Source organism: Typopeltis vanoorti, chromosome 11 (assembly GCF_054136105.1).
Source record: "Typopeltis vanoorti isolate ZY-2024b chromosome 11, IOZ_Tvanoo_1.0, whole genome shotgun sequence".
Lineage (NCBI taxonomy): Eukaryota > Metazoa > Arthropoda > Arachnida > Uropygi > Thelyphonidae > Typopeltis > Typopeltis vanoorti.
In genome coordinates this window covers 103,802,926-103,819,964 of record NC_143559.1, presented here as the reverse complement: position 1 = coordinate 103,819,964, position 17,039 = coordinate 103,802,926, and the positions used below count along the sequence as shown (strand labels likewise).

General features: G+C 36.3%; 1 protein-coding gene across 1 annotated transcript in view; it reads right to left on the bottom strand.

Moving 5' to 3' along the window:
• Positions 1-17,039, bottom strand: part of LOC150101893 (citron Rho-interacting kinase-like) — a 594,274-nt gene that overhangs the window by 355,850 nt on the left and 221,385 nt on the right. The window lies entirely within an intron of this gene.

Genomic DNA, 17,039 nt, shown 5'->3' with positions numbered 1-17,039 from the left:
ATTTCACTAGTATCTAAATGTTATATTAACTTCAATGGATCACTTTGCATCTATGTAATTATTGACGTGCAAACACATCAAGCCAGTTCAAATGATTAAGGTCATCTTCAGGAATATATATGTATTCCTGAAGATGACTATATATATATATATATATATATATATATATATATACACACAGGGTGTTCGGGATAAATTTGACAGTTTCGTAAGGAAAAAGAAAATCTTCTTTGTATCTATTAAATTTAATGAATTGACAAAAAAACATTACAGGCAGAGTTAATTACAATACTATCAACAAGATTTACTCAAAATAACCACCATTAGCATCGATCACAGCTTCAATTCTGCTTCGGAACCTCGAACAAGCTGATGCTACAGTCTCCCTGGGAAGGGCCGCAAAAACTGTTTTAATTTTATCCATTAACTGGGCTTTTGTATTACTGGAAGTGCGATTGGTGTCTTTTTCAACTGCGCCCCATACAAAATAATCCATGGGGTTAAGGTCTGGGGAGTTTGGAGGCCAAACATTTGGACTGGTGAAGTCGTAGAAATTTTCAGACAACCATTTTTGACTTTTCCCAGAGGTGTGGCAAGGGGCCGAATCCTGCTGCCATACATACGGCCTACCATTGGCTACCCTTGTTATCCAGGGCTTGACTACAGTTAGCAACTCCACGAACAAAGCCCGAATTCCAATGCCAGGGTTCTTCAACACCTGTTCCTGCAGATTCGCAAGGAATTCTGCTGTACGAACGCAATCAGATCGTCTGCTAGGGATCTTTCTTCTTGCTACATCCTCGTAGTCACCATTGCAAGTCTCTAGTTCATGCCTGATTGTTTTTACTGTGTTCAGGGAGCATTGGGCAGCAGTCGTAATATCCTTATTTTGATGGCGGGCACGAATCATCATGATACAAGTTATTCTCTTCCATGATTCAGGTGGGTTCCAGCTATCCATCCTTTCTGACATCTTGTATATGAATGAAGAAGGGTCCAAACTTTTAAATGAAGAGAAGTGTGTGTTAATACATGTAACTTACGGAAAAATATAATTAATTATAAATATGTCAAATTTATCCCGAACACCCTGTATACACACACACACACACACACACACACTTTTATATACAACTATTAAATTACAGCAACTAGCAACCAAGTGCAGTAAATTACAGCACATCTAGAGAGGTAGAGTATCCATCCCATCTATTAATGGATTTGGATGAATGTTTTATTCTGGGGGGGGGGGGGGACATATCCATTTTTATGTTACTGACTATTGGACTTAAGTGTAACTGGAATAGTACTAAACCTGCCTAGCATGAACTCTTGTGGTACAAAAAATAAACAAATAAAAATATATTAAATTGAAAAATTAATAGCCAACATAAAAATTAAGCTTAATAATTACATCAGTCAATCAACAATCAGAATAATCTTATAACATCTGCTTCTTATACCTCATTTTTAGTCGTGATACTTTAAATTACTATACAGATATCCCTCGATTAACATGGTTAATTAATTCCTCGATGTTACAGCATATATCAAAATCGCGTTAATCGAATCTAATAATCAATGGTAAGAAGTACAATTCGTCCCTAATCGATTACTGTACCAATAGTTTGTTTTATATGGTACTCTTTTAGGAAAGATAAAAATGAATGCAAAGTAAATATTTAATAAATACTTGAACCTACATTAATTACTGCAATTTTTTTTAATCAAAAGAAGTTATAAAGAGTCGTTTGAACAGTTTTAGTTTTTTTTTCTTATCGCATAAATTCTACGATAATAAGCAAAATGACTCTCCAGACCTTGGCAAACAAGCATTCTTCGATTAACATCTGGATTCATATCCATTACTTGCTGCTAAAGCGATTCTAAACTGCGAAATATTCCATCCAGTTTTTTGACTGTTATTTCCTTTGGAACCTCATCTTCACATTCCATTTGTTCGTTGTCTTCATATGTACGTTGTTCAATTTCAAGAAGATCGTTGTCACTGAAATCTTTTGAATTTGAATCCAATAATTCTTTAACATCTTCTGCATCAACACCATCAAAACCGAGATCTTCACCAATTGCAACGATTTCTTTGACCACATTGTTCACGGGATTTTGAAAACAACCTAAGTCTTTAGCGCATTCTGGCAGAAGGTTTTTCCAAACAGCTTTCGTGCAACTAGAAGACACTTGCTCCCACAAGTCACGAATGTTCTCAATTGCATGTTTAATATTAAATTTTTTCAAAAATTTGTGGAGCGTAATTGCATTTTCTCCCGTTGTTGTTTCTACTGCCTTTGAGAATTTTTTTTAAGAAAATAGGCTTTGAAAGTTGCAATGATGCCTATCTCCATGGATTGTAGCAATAATGTCGTATTTGGTGAGAAAAATAAAACTTTCACATTCTCACACAGATCATTAAGAGAATTTGGATGACCAGGTGCATTGTCTAAAAGCAAAAGAGCTTTGAAAGCTAAGTTATTTCTCTTGCAATAAGTTTCAATTGCTGTGCAAAAATAAGACTTAAACGAATCTTCGAATAGACTTTGGTTAACCCAAGCCTTCTGATTCGCCCACCAAATTACAGGTAAAGAGTGCTTGTTACATCCTTTTAAAGCCCTTGGGTTCTAAGTTCGACAGACAAGCAGCGGTTTCAATTTAAAATCTCCATTAGCATTCCCTCCAAGCATAACAGTTAAGCGATCTTTTGATACTTTATAGCCAGGCTGCGCTGCTTCTTTTTTTGATATAAAAGTTCTAGATGGCATTTTTTTTCAATAGAGTCCAGTTTCATCTACATTAAAAATTTGGCAGTAATCGTAATCATTTTCTTCGATAATTTTCTGCAGCTCAGCAGGAAATGCGGATGCAGCATCTTCATCGGCACTTGCAGCTTCACCTGTTATTTTCACATTCTTTAGTCCAGCTCTAGATTTAAAATTTTTAAGCCAGCCTTTGCTAGCTGCGAATTTTGAATTGTCTTCTTTATATTTAGTCTCTTTAAGTCTTGAAAACAGGCTTAGAGCTTTGGCAGTGATATTATAGGCACTAATTGGAATTCTCTTTTGATTGCAGTCTTCCAGCCAAATAATCAACAGATCTTCCATTTCAACCATTATAGCACTCCAGTTATGTGTGCATTGCATACTTGCAGATGTAGATGCCACTTTACCTTGCTCGCAATGTTCATCAGCTTTGGATAAAATAGTCTGTATTTTAGACTCGTTAAAACCAAATTCGCACCCAATCTTACTTTTACTTTCACCACGTTTAAATCTTTTAATTATATCAAGTTTTGTATCTAAGGTAATTATCTTCCTCTTCTTTTTTTCACTCAATGACCTGATTATAGGATTGCTCTTATTCTTCGACATGATCAATGGGCTGTAAAATTTACGAAGAATGTAATTTGTAAATACGTACAACAGAACAACTGGAGCTTGTAATGCACCCACTCTTAATGCTAGCAGCGAAGTAACTGGCTGGCACTGAGCCTCGTAGCGTGATTTTCTCGAAATTTTCCCAGCCTTGTGGCGTGATTTTCATGATTTTCACCCATTGTTGTTTCAACTGCCTTTGAAAATGTCTTTTTAAGAAAATAGGCTTTGAAAGTTGCAATGACTCCCATGTCCATAGGTTGTAACAATGATGTTGTATTTGGTGGGAAAAATAAAACTTTCACATTCTCACACAGATCATTAAGAGAATTTGGATGACCACGAGGCTAGCAGTCTCATGGCGTGAGCATGATTTTGCGTGGTAAATTTAAAGGCGTATTAATCAAAACTCTTGCCGCGATAATCAAATCCTCGTTAAGCAAGGGATACCTGTATTCTCTCATTAGTTTGACCTATGGTATATAAGCTAGAATTTTTTTTTGAAAAAATTTAGATATTAAAAAAGGAAGGGGAACTACAGATTTCTAGTTACTTTCATGTTGCCATTATCTGATTCATTTTATTGTTGTGGAAATCAGTATCACGTATGAGGTATACTCTAGGCCAGTGTTTTCTAAAATTTCAGTAACTTATGGGTAACTAAAGGGCTGTCAATGCTCGATATATGGCATCCCTCAGTCAAGTTATTCTCACCTTCCAGTGGTATATCTTGTTTCATGGTGAGCATTGCCACTGCAAAAGGATATCTCCCTAGTTGGAGGAAATGCCAACTAGACCTCTAGGAGGTAGATGATTTTCATCACCTTGTGAAATACCACCACCTTGCATAATAGACCTGAAGTGGCAACAGTCATGTTTGGTTGCTAGAGCAAGGGTTCTAGTTTCTGCCCCACTCTTCCCACATGCAATGAGAGTGATACCCTCAATGACACACTAATCTCACTGTAGGGGCCAGCACCCTCCCCCATTCGAGGATATAGCAATAAAACAGTTCAGCTGGCCAGCCACTGGTTGGTACATAGGACCGAACCAGTTAGTAACAAATCTGAAGGCTTCCCGATCTGCTAGCATCAAATCCCGCAACCACTTATTTTGCCAGTTTGTGACTGGAGTGAGACCAATTACTGTGGCAGTAGGGGTAACTGACGAGGCCACATATGGACAGGAGACAGAGTCCCCATTGTGTGGGCAATATGTTTACAAGTCTATCACCTCTCATTGTATGTTCCACTACCTTTTATCTCTTACCACCAAATACAATGGACCACAACCCAACAAAATGAAATTTTACCATGCATCTCAAAAATTCTCCCAGAGAAAATAGATAAAAAAAAAACATCAAAAATCCAACCAATGTAAAAAAATCTAACAGAAACCCAACCAAATCATGAGCATTAATTCTTACCAAAATAAGTTTCCACATCCACTTTAACATTTGTGGCCTAAACAGCAACATAAACAATGTGCACCACCCCTTACAGTCATCTAAACCAGAATTACTATTTTTATGAGAACCCCCCCAACTGACAACTTCAATAGCCACTGTCCATCTCAACTGCCCAAATTACACATTACACAGCCACAAGGGTGGCACTTGTGCATTCATCAGTGAAATGCACTGCCAGAGACTGCAAATCCTTGAATCCTCAGTTTTTCACCTGCTTTGGCTCAAAATTTCTCTACCAAATCAAGCTGCTCTTTTCATATGCTCTATCACTCTCCAAACTCCATTAACAACTCTGATTTCTTCAACTATCCCAGTCTAAAGCACATCTTTCTGCAGTCAAAATACCCCAATAGTAAGGTCATCTTTCTTGTGAATTTCAATGTCCACAACTCAAATCATCTCAGTTGATCTGAATTGTGGATTTATCTGAGATCAATCTTGTTGCCAGAATTACCTGAAAACTTACCCTCCCTTCAATTTGCCAATACACTTGAACTCTTCCTAACAATCTCCCTTCAGGTATACTGTGGTTGTCAGTTTTCCACTTGGTACTCTGACCGCAACCTCATACAAGTTTCTTTTGCCAGAGTTTTACCTTTACCCACCAGTTCAGTCTCGTCCTTTGGCACTACAAGGGTGCCAAATGGGAGGATCTCTGTGACTTCTATTCTTCCTTCCCATGGTATGACTACTGCTTCAGTTCTTCTGGTCCAACCGCCTGCTCAGACCAAATAACAGAAATCATCCTCACAGGAATGAAAGTTTATCTCTAATTCCAATCCAAATTCTCAGCTAGCATCCAAGCTTTGGTTCCCAAAAAAATGTGCCAATTCTGTAAAAGAATAAAAATTCTGCTTACCACGAATGGTTAAAGACCAAAAATGCTGCAGCTTGCAACAGCTGTAAAAGAATCATCAACCAAGTCCAAATCAGACTTAGAAAGGGCCAAATACTGCAAATTCATTTCTGCCCAAATGGCATCACTCCTTCTGGTCCATTGCCAAAGCCATTGGTTGCAACTTCTACCCACCCAACTTTCTACCACTTTCAACAACTGGATGTTACTGCAGATACCTCATCTACAGACAAAGCCAATTTACTGGCATCACTCTCCTCTTCCAATTCCTGCACTGATGACCTGGGTAAAGTTCCTCCACATTACCAAGAATGGGTCTCTTCATGTTGCCCATAGTCTTCTGACAAAAATAATCTGAAGAATCCTTCAGATTATTTTTTGTCTATTATTGTGTTAAAAAACTGTGTCCGACTAAAACCTATTCTGTATTGCCTCTTCAACTCTATAGTATTCAACTAGAATCTACCATACATGGAAACAGGTTCCACATCCAGCCCATCCCAAAGAAAAGTGATAAAAGTCACCCAACAAATTACTAAGAAATTGTTCTCACTTCTGTTCTCTAAAATTATGGAGAAGATCACCAACAACCAACTCCTGAACCACTTAGAAACATACCAACTAATCAGTGACCAGCAGTATGTATTCTGTCACTCATGAAGCTTGCCACTTGATCAGCTGCAGATCAAGAAGATCTGCAGCTGATCTTCTTGCCTTCACCAGCCACCTCTGGACTCAGGCCATGAAGAAATTTGGAGAAACCCACGTGGTTGTCCTCGAAATTTCAAACATCTGATCGAGTTTAGTATAAGGGTCTACTTAACAAACTGCCATTCTATGGTTTACCTTCCTCACTCTACAAATGAATTGTCAACTTTCTCACTACGTGTCATGATGGATAGTTTACTCTCTCCACAGATTTCTCCACCAACATAGGCATATCCCAGGATTTTCTTTCACCACTCTCTTCCTAATGTATATAAATGACCTGCTCTCACAGACTTCCAATCCTATCCATAGCTTTGCCGATGACAGTACACTCCATTCCTCCTTTTCATTTGACAAACCTTGTAGTGATCAAGTATAAGAATTCTCAAGATCTACAGTGACCTGGACTCAGATCTCAAGCTATATCCCAGTGAGGCAAGGACAACCTTATAAACTTCAATGCCACCAAAACTCAGTCCTCTCTGATCTCTCACAAGAAAGAGCTCTCATCACCCCACCCATCTTCAGTAATACTGAGATATCCAAACATGATCAGATTTCTCTTTTTGGACTGACCTGCACCTCTGATCTTTCCTGGTACAACTATTTCAACTATAGCTTCTGCAGCTGCTAAAAAACTTACTTTATTGCACAAGACACTACTTCACCAAATCTGCTCAGCCATAGAATATTGCTCTCATATCTGAGATGGTGCACCAAAATCCTCTAAGATTGCTTAATTCTATCCAAAAGAGAGTAATCTGATTAATTAATGACCCCTCTCACATATGTTCAGTTTCTGCTGAATTGACTACTATTTTTCATCCATTCTCCTCTAAAATCATTAGAACAAAAGCTGCTGCTAACCAACACTCCTTTTACAGTCTATCTTGAAACTTACTAAACCAACTTCACTGCCTCCTTCATTCCATCTACTTCTCCCCTTAGGAACAGTCACTCCACTTCGTCTTCTCCAAAGATTACAATCCTCAGCTATTCAAGCAATATGCAAACAGATACCCCCTTTCTTCTATTCATCTTGCCCATGCACAGCACTAATGTGCTATAGGTCTTGTGAATCAGATATAATAATAATAAATGCCTACATATCCTTTTAAAATTTTAGTAACCACATATTCTCTATAAGGAAAAGGCAATTTGGAAAATGTTATAATATTTCATTAATATATGAATATTTATATAGTATATTTAATATTTGCATTATAATAAATTACATGGCAAATTTTTAATTAGACATTTTTAGTTATACAAATCCAATGTATACATAGAACAAGTTCAATGAGATGAATAAAATTGTTTCAGTTGGGATGAAGTTAGTCTGGTGAAATCTGGATCTATATTCATTATTTTTAGCCACAGACGGGCTCCACATCAAGAAGACTTGTGAGACAACAATCACCGAGGACCATGACAACATAAAGGTATGAATGATTCTGAAATTTAGAGAATAGTTCAGACCACAGTTCAAACTATTTGAATTTAAATTTTAATGCAAACAGTAAGAACCATTCAGTTACAATACCACATGATCCTTCTAATTCTTGTGACCATGCAATCACAAGAATTAGAAGGAGCCCTAACAGAGATCGGTTAATACATGCCAAGAGACATTTTGTTTAAAACTTTAGATTTTTTTTTAATTAGTGAAAACATAATTATAGAATAGACATGCACTCATCTGTGACAGTATGCCAAAACAAAAATATAAATGCTCCAAGTTTAAATGTTTCAAAAATATAAAAATTCCAAGACATTAAAATTCTACTCTGCCCAGGGTATTTTAATGGCTTTATTTTCCTCTTGGAGAGTAGAGTATCCATCTCATCTATTAATGGATTTGGATGAATGTTTTATTCTTGGGGGTGGGGGAGGCATATCCATTTTTAAGTTAGTTACTGACTATTGGATTTAAGCGTAACTGGAATAGTGCTGCACGTGGCTTACAGATAAGCTATTTTAATGAATATTAGTAATTTTAGACATTTTTGGTAGTATTTTACTTCAGACGTGTATGTGTAATATTAATATGCAATATCATTCAAAAAGTTCTGTGTTACTCATAATATACACAAAAAATGGCAGCCAAGGATTAATTGTTCAGTGAGTTTAAGCATGATGGATTTTGAACAATGTACCTCTTTCTCACTTTCATACCATATCTATGCCAAGAGATATGGTATGAAAGTGAGAGTGAATAAGTTGAAATTCCCATGTGAATGAAAGAAACTAGTCCTGTGGGAAGCATGAAAATGAAGTAACTAATATTAATAAAGATAAGATGGTAAAAGTGTTGGAGAGAATGTGGGAGGAGTGAGTTAGTGGAAAAGAGGAGAAATGATTCTCCTCTTTTGTTATTCAAGGGGTTCTACAAGATTGACAAAGAAATTTCTCAATACATGACAAATAGAGAAAAAAAAGAACTAAGTGTCACTTGTGGAAATTGCACAAAAATGTGGTTAGTAAGGGTGGGAGGACTAGATTTTTTTGCTTGGAGAGTGGTGAATGAGTGGAATGGGTGGCCATAATTAGTTGATTGACATGACAGCGAATGAGTTTAAGGAGATGTATAATAGGTATTTTGCGTATAAAGGTTAGTGTGGGTCTCCTGCAATGTCTTCTGACTCCATGGAGATACATATAATATTAATATATGGGGTTTATAATATTCCATGTTCTTGTGGCCTTTTTTACATAATGGAGGCATCAATAACAACTGCAGCTCGGCTTTTCATTCCCCTCCCCCTCACACACACCATAACAATGAATGGAATAAGAGCTTCTATATAAAGGACAACTTCACTGTTTATAACATGGAAGAATCTACTATGGTCATCTCTTCACAAGGCACACTCAATAGGAATTAAGGATTGATCCTGTGTGATATTTGGGAAGCACTCATCAGATCTTTCTGCATGTCATTTCTCAGCCAACTATCTGTACACAATGCTGGACAATAGCTAACTCATGCCAACTCACACGTTCCGTGTGATTTCATTTTCAACTTATATTGTAACGGTTCATACGTGTTTTATATATTTCAGTAATGTTATTGTTCATGTTAGCTTTTTATGACATTTTTATCATTCTAACTCAGAAGAAGCCAGTAGTATTAGTGGCAAAACTGGTCAGTTTTAATTATATATTGTTTACGACCAAATAAAGGCACAATATTTTCTTTTACATATATAATAATAATAAATAATATAAATATATAAATAAATAATAAAAGAGCCTGTGTAGCTCAGTGGATGTGGTGTTTGCACTCCATGACACTTGATACCTCAAAGGAAGACCTAGATTCAAATCTAGTCACCAACTAGAGGAATATCATCATCATCAAATTCCTGCAATGTACCCTCAAGGGGTGTACAGGATATGATAGTACATGAAAAAAATTACATCATTATTAATTTCCTATCTACAATTTTCCTCCAAATCAGTCTGTTACTTGTCAACACTCCAATATTATCAGCTCTTATATTTCTATCGTCTAAAGCACTTTGTACTGTATCAATCCACCTATATCTTGGTCTTCCTCTCGGTCGTTTTCCTGCCAACCTGGCAGAGAACACTTGTTTTGCTAATCTTTCCTCGCCCATTCTGTTTAAGTGACCATACCACCTGAGATTAGCCCTGCTAATGCATTCCTGGATGCTGACAATGTCAAGTTCTTTCCTAATATCCTCGTTTTTAATATGATACTGCCATTGATGCCACCTGTTCACGCCTATAATCTTTCTCAGGACTCTCAAATCTGAAGTCTCTAGTCTTTGGTCAAATGTTTTACTTCTGACCCAGCTCTCAGATCCATAAGTTAAAACTGGTTTGAACACTGTCTTGTATACAGCTAATTTAGTGTTGCGACTAATTTCTCTCTTATTCCATATGAATTTATTCAATTGACTTCCCACCATACCAGCTTTGCTGATTCTGTTGTCTATTTCTATATTTAATTTACCATCTTCAGTAAAAATCGTGCCTAAATAGATGAAATGTTTTACTTGTTCCACAGGTATTCCATTCACAACACAGTTGACATTTTCAATGATTCTGCCTATTTTCATTGTCTTTGTCTTTTTATTGCTGACCTTCATACCATATCTATTACAAGAGCTATTCAATTTAGTCAGAGAATCTTGCAGACTTGTAGCGGATTTATTTAGAAGTATAACATCATCCGCATAAAGCAAAGAGCTGACATTAACATCTCCAATTTCGATATCATGTTCAATACCACTTTCCTTCATAATGCGATCCATATAGATAATGAATAACAGAGGGGGATAATGTACATCCTTGTCTCACACCAGATTTAACATTAAACCATCTTCCTGTACTTCCTTCAATTCTAACTGCTGACTTACAACTCAAATAAAGACTAAGTATTGCTTGATATAATGTCCCATTGACACCATATAACTGCAGCATATTGAATAGCTTCTTCTTGGCACCTTGTCATATGCCTTTTCCAGATCGACAAAACTTAAATACAGATCTTTGTTATATTCCCATGCTTTCTCGACTATTTGTCATAAAGTGAAGATCTGATCCTGACAGCCTCTATTTGGCCTGAATCCAGCTTGTTCTTCAAGCTTTTCTTCCACAATTCTTCTCAACCGTTTCTCAAGTATACTTGCATAGATCTTGCTAGGAACACTCAGTAGGGAAATACCTCTGTAATTCTCACATGCAGTTTTATTTCCCTTTTTATATATGGGTACTATGAGAGCTCTACTCCAATCATCGGGAATTCATCCCTCTGTCCAGGCTTTCTAAACTATGCAGTGCAGCCACTGTAAGACTCTTATACCACCATACTTCAGCATTTCTGGTCGAATATCATCTACTCCTGCTGCCTTTCCACATTTCAAGCCTTTGATGGCTTTTTCTACTTCAAGTATGGATATGTATTCCTGACTGCATGCCTGGTCAGTGTTTTTTACCACTGTGCTGTCATCACTGCTTGTTTCATTTAGCAGTTTTTCAAAGTAATTACTCCATACTTCAAGGATATCTTTTTCTCCCGTTTTCATGTTACCTTTATCATCTCTAATTCCTTTTATAGCACTCTTTCCTCCATTCTTAAGCTTCTTCAACCACCTCCAGAATATTTTGCCACCTTCTTGATATTTATTTTCTATATTCTTGCCAAAGTCCTCCCATGACTTTTGTTTAGCTAGTTTTACACAGTGTTTAGCATTCTTGCATTAGTTTCTATATTCTCTAAGAGCACAAGCCGACTTATTTGACAGGAACTTTTGGTATACTTTCTTCTTTTCCTTCACTGCCTCTTTAACCTCCTGTGTCCACCAGGGAGTTCTGATTTTTTTATCCTTACAAACAACCTCACCACATGCCTCTCTGGCAGAATCAATCAATGTTTTCTTCAGAGTTTGCCATTGAATCTCCAAGGTTTGATTCCTGTTCTCAAACTCTTTCATTTTTACTTCAATAATCTTTGTGTATTTTAGTCTACAGCTCACATCTGAGAGCTGCTCAACTTTTATTCGCTTTAAAAGTTTCTTACATGTTATTCTTTTCAATATGAAATTCAATTTTATCCTGCTCAAGACTAAATAGTGATCACTTCCAATTTCAAATCCTCTGTATACTCTGGTGTCCTGTACCAGGGAGAAAACATCACAATCAACAATAACATAGTCAATGAGACTTTTCTTATTCACTCTCCATGTGAATTTGTGCACATTTTTATGTTGGAACATGGTGTTAGTAATAACCAGTCCATGTCCTGAGCAGAAATCCAACAGATATTTGCCATTATTATTAGCTTTGCTCTTTTCTCCAAATTTTCCCAAAATATTTTTGTATGTCTCACAATCATTTCCTACTCTGCTATTTAGATCCCCAACAAGGACCAACTTTTCATTTTTCATTGTGTCAGTTGCTTTTTCTAAAGCATCAAAAAATTCCTCCACTTCTATCTTAGTAGAACCTTCTGTGGGACCATAGGCACAAATAAGTCTCATTGTCCAGTTCCCCATTCTCATATTTGCCCACATTACTCTACTTGAGACTGACTGCCATTCAAGAAGATTAGCCTCGTATTTTGTGTTGAATACTATGGCTACTCCTTAGTAGCCATAGTATTCCTAGAGGAATATTTTCTAAGCCTTCCTTTGACTGGTTCCCAAGTTAGCATGAGCAAGTGGTTTTTTCTCCCAGAAAATCGAGCATAGAACTCACACTATCTCAGACAATAAACATAGCGTTAGGATTAGGGAACACAAGATGGTGGCACTTGCCAACTGCCTCTCTTTACCGGATGCTGGATAGTATTCGTGATAGTCTTGGGCCAGCTATTTCTAATTGGCCTCCGGTGGAGACCGAACTCCCCCCCCCCCTCACTCTCCAAAAGTTAGATAGGGCTAAAACGGCCTTGCCTACTCCCTGTAAGGAAATCAAATGTTAGCGGTTTATTTATTATTTATAATAATGAACTGTAGCAAAACCATTTTTGGTGCATTTTCAGGAGTGATGCTCTCTCTCTCTCTCTCTCTAATTTGCTCTATGGAGAATGTGAATCATACCGCTCAATGATGATGAAACTGCAAGAAAGTAAGATAGACATACATGTTAATATCCCCTTTGACACTATTTACTGCCATCTTTTAAGCATAAGAGAATCTCTACTAGATGTTATAGTGTTAAATCTTGAATGAAAGAGAACTTATAATGTATTACCTTTCATTCAGATTTAACAAGTGTCTAAATTCTCGATGTAATACTTGTATATTAATAAAAAGAAATTGAATGTAAATGAAATGAGAATAACATTTCTTGATTTGAAATTTGCTGAATATTGTATTGTCAAATGTCTTACGTTAAAAAAAAAAAAAAAGAGGGGAAGCAATTTAGGAATGGGTGAAGTATGTGTTAGTATGCGAACATTAGGCTAAAATCTCAGACAAGATAAGAAGATTAAATCATGACCTGAGGCCATCACATACACAAAGGTCTACGTTGCGTGTGGAGGGGGATCTCCCATGGACGAGAAGCATCGGAACAGAGTGCAGAGGAATTGAGGTGCTGTGTGAAGGTCATCAAGGGGGTATTATAGTTTTTTGCGACACGAAAACGAGGCTTTTATTCCAGTCGTTCCCGGAGAAAGGAAGTTCCAGTGAGGTTGGGGTGAGATGAATGAGAGCGGCGATGCAGCTAAGTAGAATGCCAACGTGTGTATAGGTCTCGGCATAGCAGAAGGTCAGTGTATGACGAGAAGGAAATGCGGAACCTCGTGGACCAACATCGGCAGCAGTTCTTCGTGAACATTGTAGGCGATGAATCGTGATCATATTCGCACATCTACCTTCCAGAAGCAAGAACCTAAGGAACGTATCAGCCAGGTAACCTCGTCGAAAAGGGACCAGATGAAGAAAACCCAAGCCATATAATTTCAATTGATGATTGAAAGTATATGCCAGTGAGATCCCGACACCTTGGTAAAGTAAGAATTTTTTGTATACAAAGAAAGTTAGATTGTGACGGTAAAAGGGACTAATTAGAATTGTGATTTATGAAGTGTTGTAGGATTTTAGGAGTTGAACCATGAATAGGGAATGATTAATCTGAGTCAGAAAACTTGGAAAAGTGTAGCGTGAAAACAATTTAGTTTGTCATTGTTGGGTATTTCTTGAACAAATAATTGTGTGAAAATAATGTAGGAGTTAAGTAATTAGAAGGACATCCCATTTTAATAGTAATTGATAATATTTCATGTTGTAAGGGAACTAGAATATTCATGTGTTATCATTCATGTTACGTCGAGTTATCTTATTTACCAACATTAGTTAAGTTAGTGTCCATGAAGATAATTGTTACTTGCTTTATTAGTAATGAATAAAATTTTTCTTGTCAACCAAATAACTTGCCTGATCGCTAATCTCAATGCACCACTCAAAGAGAACCTATGCATAAATATATTGGGGATAGTCACGACTGCAGTGCAAAATATGAATATATTAGATTATTGTGTTTAGAAATAGAGAAGGAAAGGATACAGGATCATGTGCCATACTAGGTGTTTGCTTTTAAATAAAGAAATTTCTCTTATCTATAGAATTTTGGTAGTGCAGAGTAAACAAATAAATTTTCCGAAATTTGAAACAGGGTTAACACTAGTATTTTAACAAAGAAATTGGCTCTGGCCAGAGGAATTTCCTTTGTCTATCGAGTTTTGCACACGTGGGCAATACACTAATAGCAGCCAAGGGTTAGAGGTAATAATAAGGGTAGAGTCTGTAAGAATTGTATAGGACAAAATTTTGGAGTTGAAGAAATAAAAAGTAAAAAATAAAAAATAATACAACATAAACCAAGATTTAAGGAAAGGATATAAGATCATAGAGGAGTAAACAACCAAAAAATAAATTCTTACACATTATATATCATAGATATATAAATTTTACAATAGTGTGGATCTCCTTTTCATCCTTCTACCTTGGGCAAACTGAAGAGTAGCTGGATGTTCTTCCTTGCAATTAGCACATTTAGTTTTTTTTTGCAATTGCAATCTATTCTCATGCTCTTTTCTGCCACATTGCATAGGCAGAGCTATGACAGGTAATCTGAGGATGGATGAAGATATATGTTTCTGATATACAAAGCAGTGACAAGGGTTTAGGATACAGAGCCTAACAAGGAATTTAGAAGATATCTTGCTATTGTGAGTTTAGGATTGTTAAATGAAAAAGATATTTGTGGTGGGTACTACCATTCCTATATATGAGAATTTTATGTCATCACTCCCAGATCTTTTAATTCAGAGCAAATCTCATCACGAACAATGAGGCCCCACTCTGATATTACTCCTCAAGAAAAGTTGTGTGTGTGTGGGGGGGGGGTACTTATAATTTTCTCCTTATTTCCTATGTAATGTTACAGAAAAGAGTTGATCCAATTATTCCTTGGAGGATGATCTGACAGGAATATATCGTGAAAGGAGACTCCCCCCCCACACACTGATTTTGGGGAACTGCCAACCTTTTCAAACCCTTTTGGATAAAAAAAAAGGGGTGATTGGACATTCTTGTTACATGTATAAAAACAGATGGTATATTTGTAGGGGTAGAATGCTTTTTTTTTTTTTTCAGTTGATGATAGCAATGATTGCAATGACAAGTGGAATGCCAAAGCTATCCAGGAGTCATACTAGCACATACAGCAAGACTTAGGCTCAATCTCTGCCCATGGGAGAAAGATAGCACTGAAACACTATTTGTCCTTTCAAGCAAGCCCACTAAACCAACCATCATGGTTGTTCCACCCTACACCACCAATCTTGGAGAAACAGAAGCAAAGTAGTGCGAGACTATTAAGATTCCCTTTCCAGAGGAACAGATAGTACCATCATAAGGAGTTATCCTCAACATGAACAGGTGCCCAAACAGGGAGGAACTTATTTTGGTCAAAAGTCAGAAACTTGTCACCTTTTAATTTAACAGACTGATTATCATATAAACAAAGCTTTATTTTTTTTTCCTTACCTTGATTCATTTTACACATTTGTTCTACTCATATAATATGAACTTCAATAAGTTTAGATGGTAGTTTGAAGTGAATGTGCATACATTCAGACTAGAGGAAGCAGTGTAACTTGTGTTAACAGTTGTAAATGTACTGTGTTGGTAACTGAATGCAAGGTTTTTTTTTTTTTTAAGAGGAAACAAAAAAAATTAAAAGAATGCAAAACGGAAACCAAATACTAGCAATATTAGTGAATTTTTTTTAAATTTATATATTGTGGTAATAATTCACAAATGAATTTCAGATAAATATGAAGTTTCTTTCAATGGTGATCAACCACAAGAAGATATAAATCTAAAAAACTAATCCTTTCTTTTAGGCTTGCACGGTGATCCGAATGCATTTTTGGAAATTATGGAGACAACTACCGTGTTTGAATAAAAACTTTAGTTTAATATTACTAAAATTTTACAATTCGACGTTTCGACCTTTATGTCAAGGTCATCTTCTGGAGCATACAAATATACACAAGAAACAAGCTATACTACAATCATACTGGTTCGTTAAAGACACTGACTAACCGCTACCACAATTGTTGGCCTGACCTCTGGTGGAAAAAAAAAAAAAAATTATACATCAACGCAAGAGTCCTATTATTTGTGTTGTCTACTACATACATATATTAACATCATTCCAGCCAATTGGAGTGGAATGGTTTCTAATACTAGCGGATTGGCTAGCGTCCTGACTTATGTTGAATCTTTCATATTAGGTTGGCTGAATGTGTGCCATCCAGATCCTTGGAATTTTCATACCATCTTTATGTAATCTCCATCTCTATCTAAAAAACTAATCAATATTGTTTTTGGAGAACATTATTTCCATTAGTAATTAGACTAATGTTGCTCTCCATACTGAGATGTGCTAACATATAATTGGAATTTCTCCATTAAAACATAACTGATTTAAGGAAAACAATTATACTTTCTTCACATATTTGAACATTTTAATACACTATATATTATGCAATGTCAAATTACGGTAGAAAATTAAATATGGAAATAGACAACAAAATTGGGAAAGTTGGTAGGAAGTCAACTGAATAAATTTACAAAGA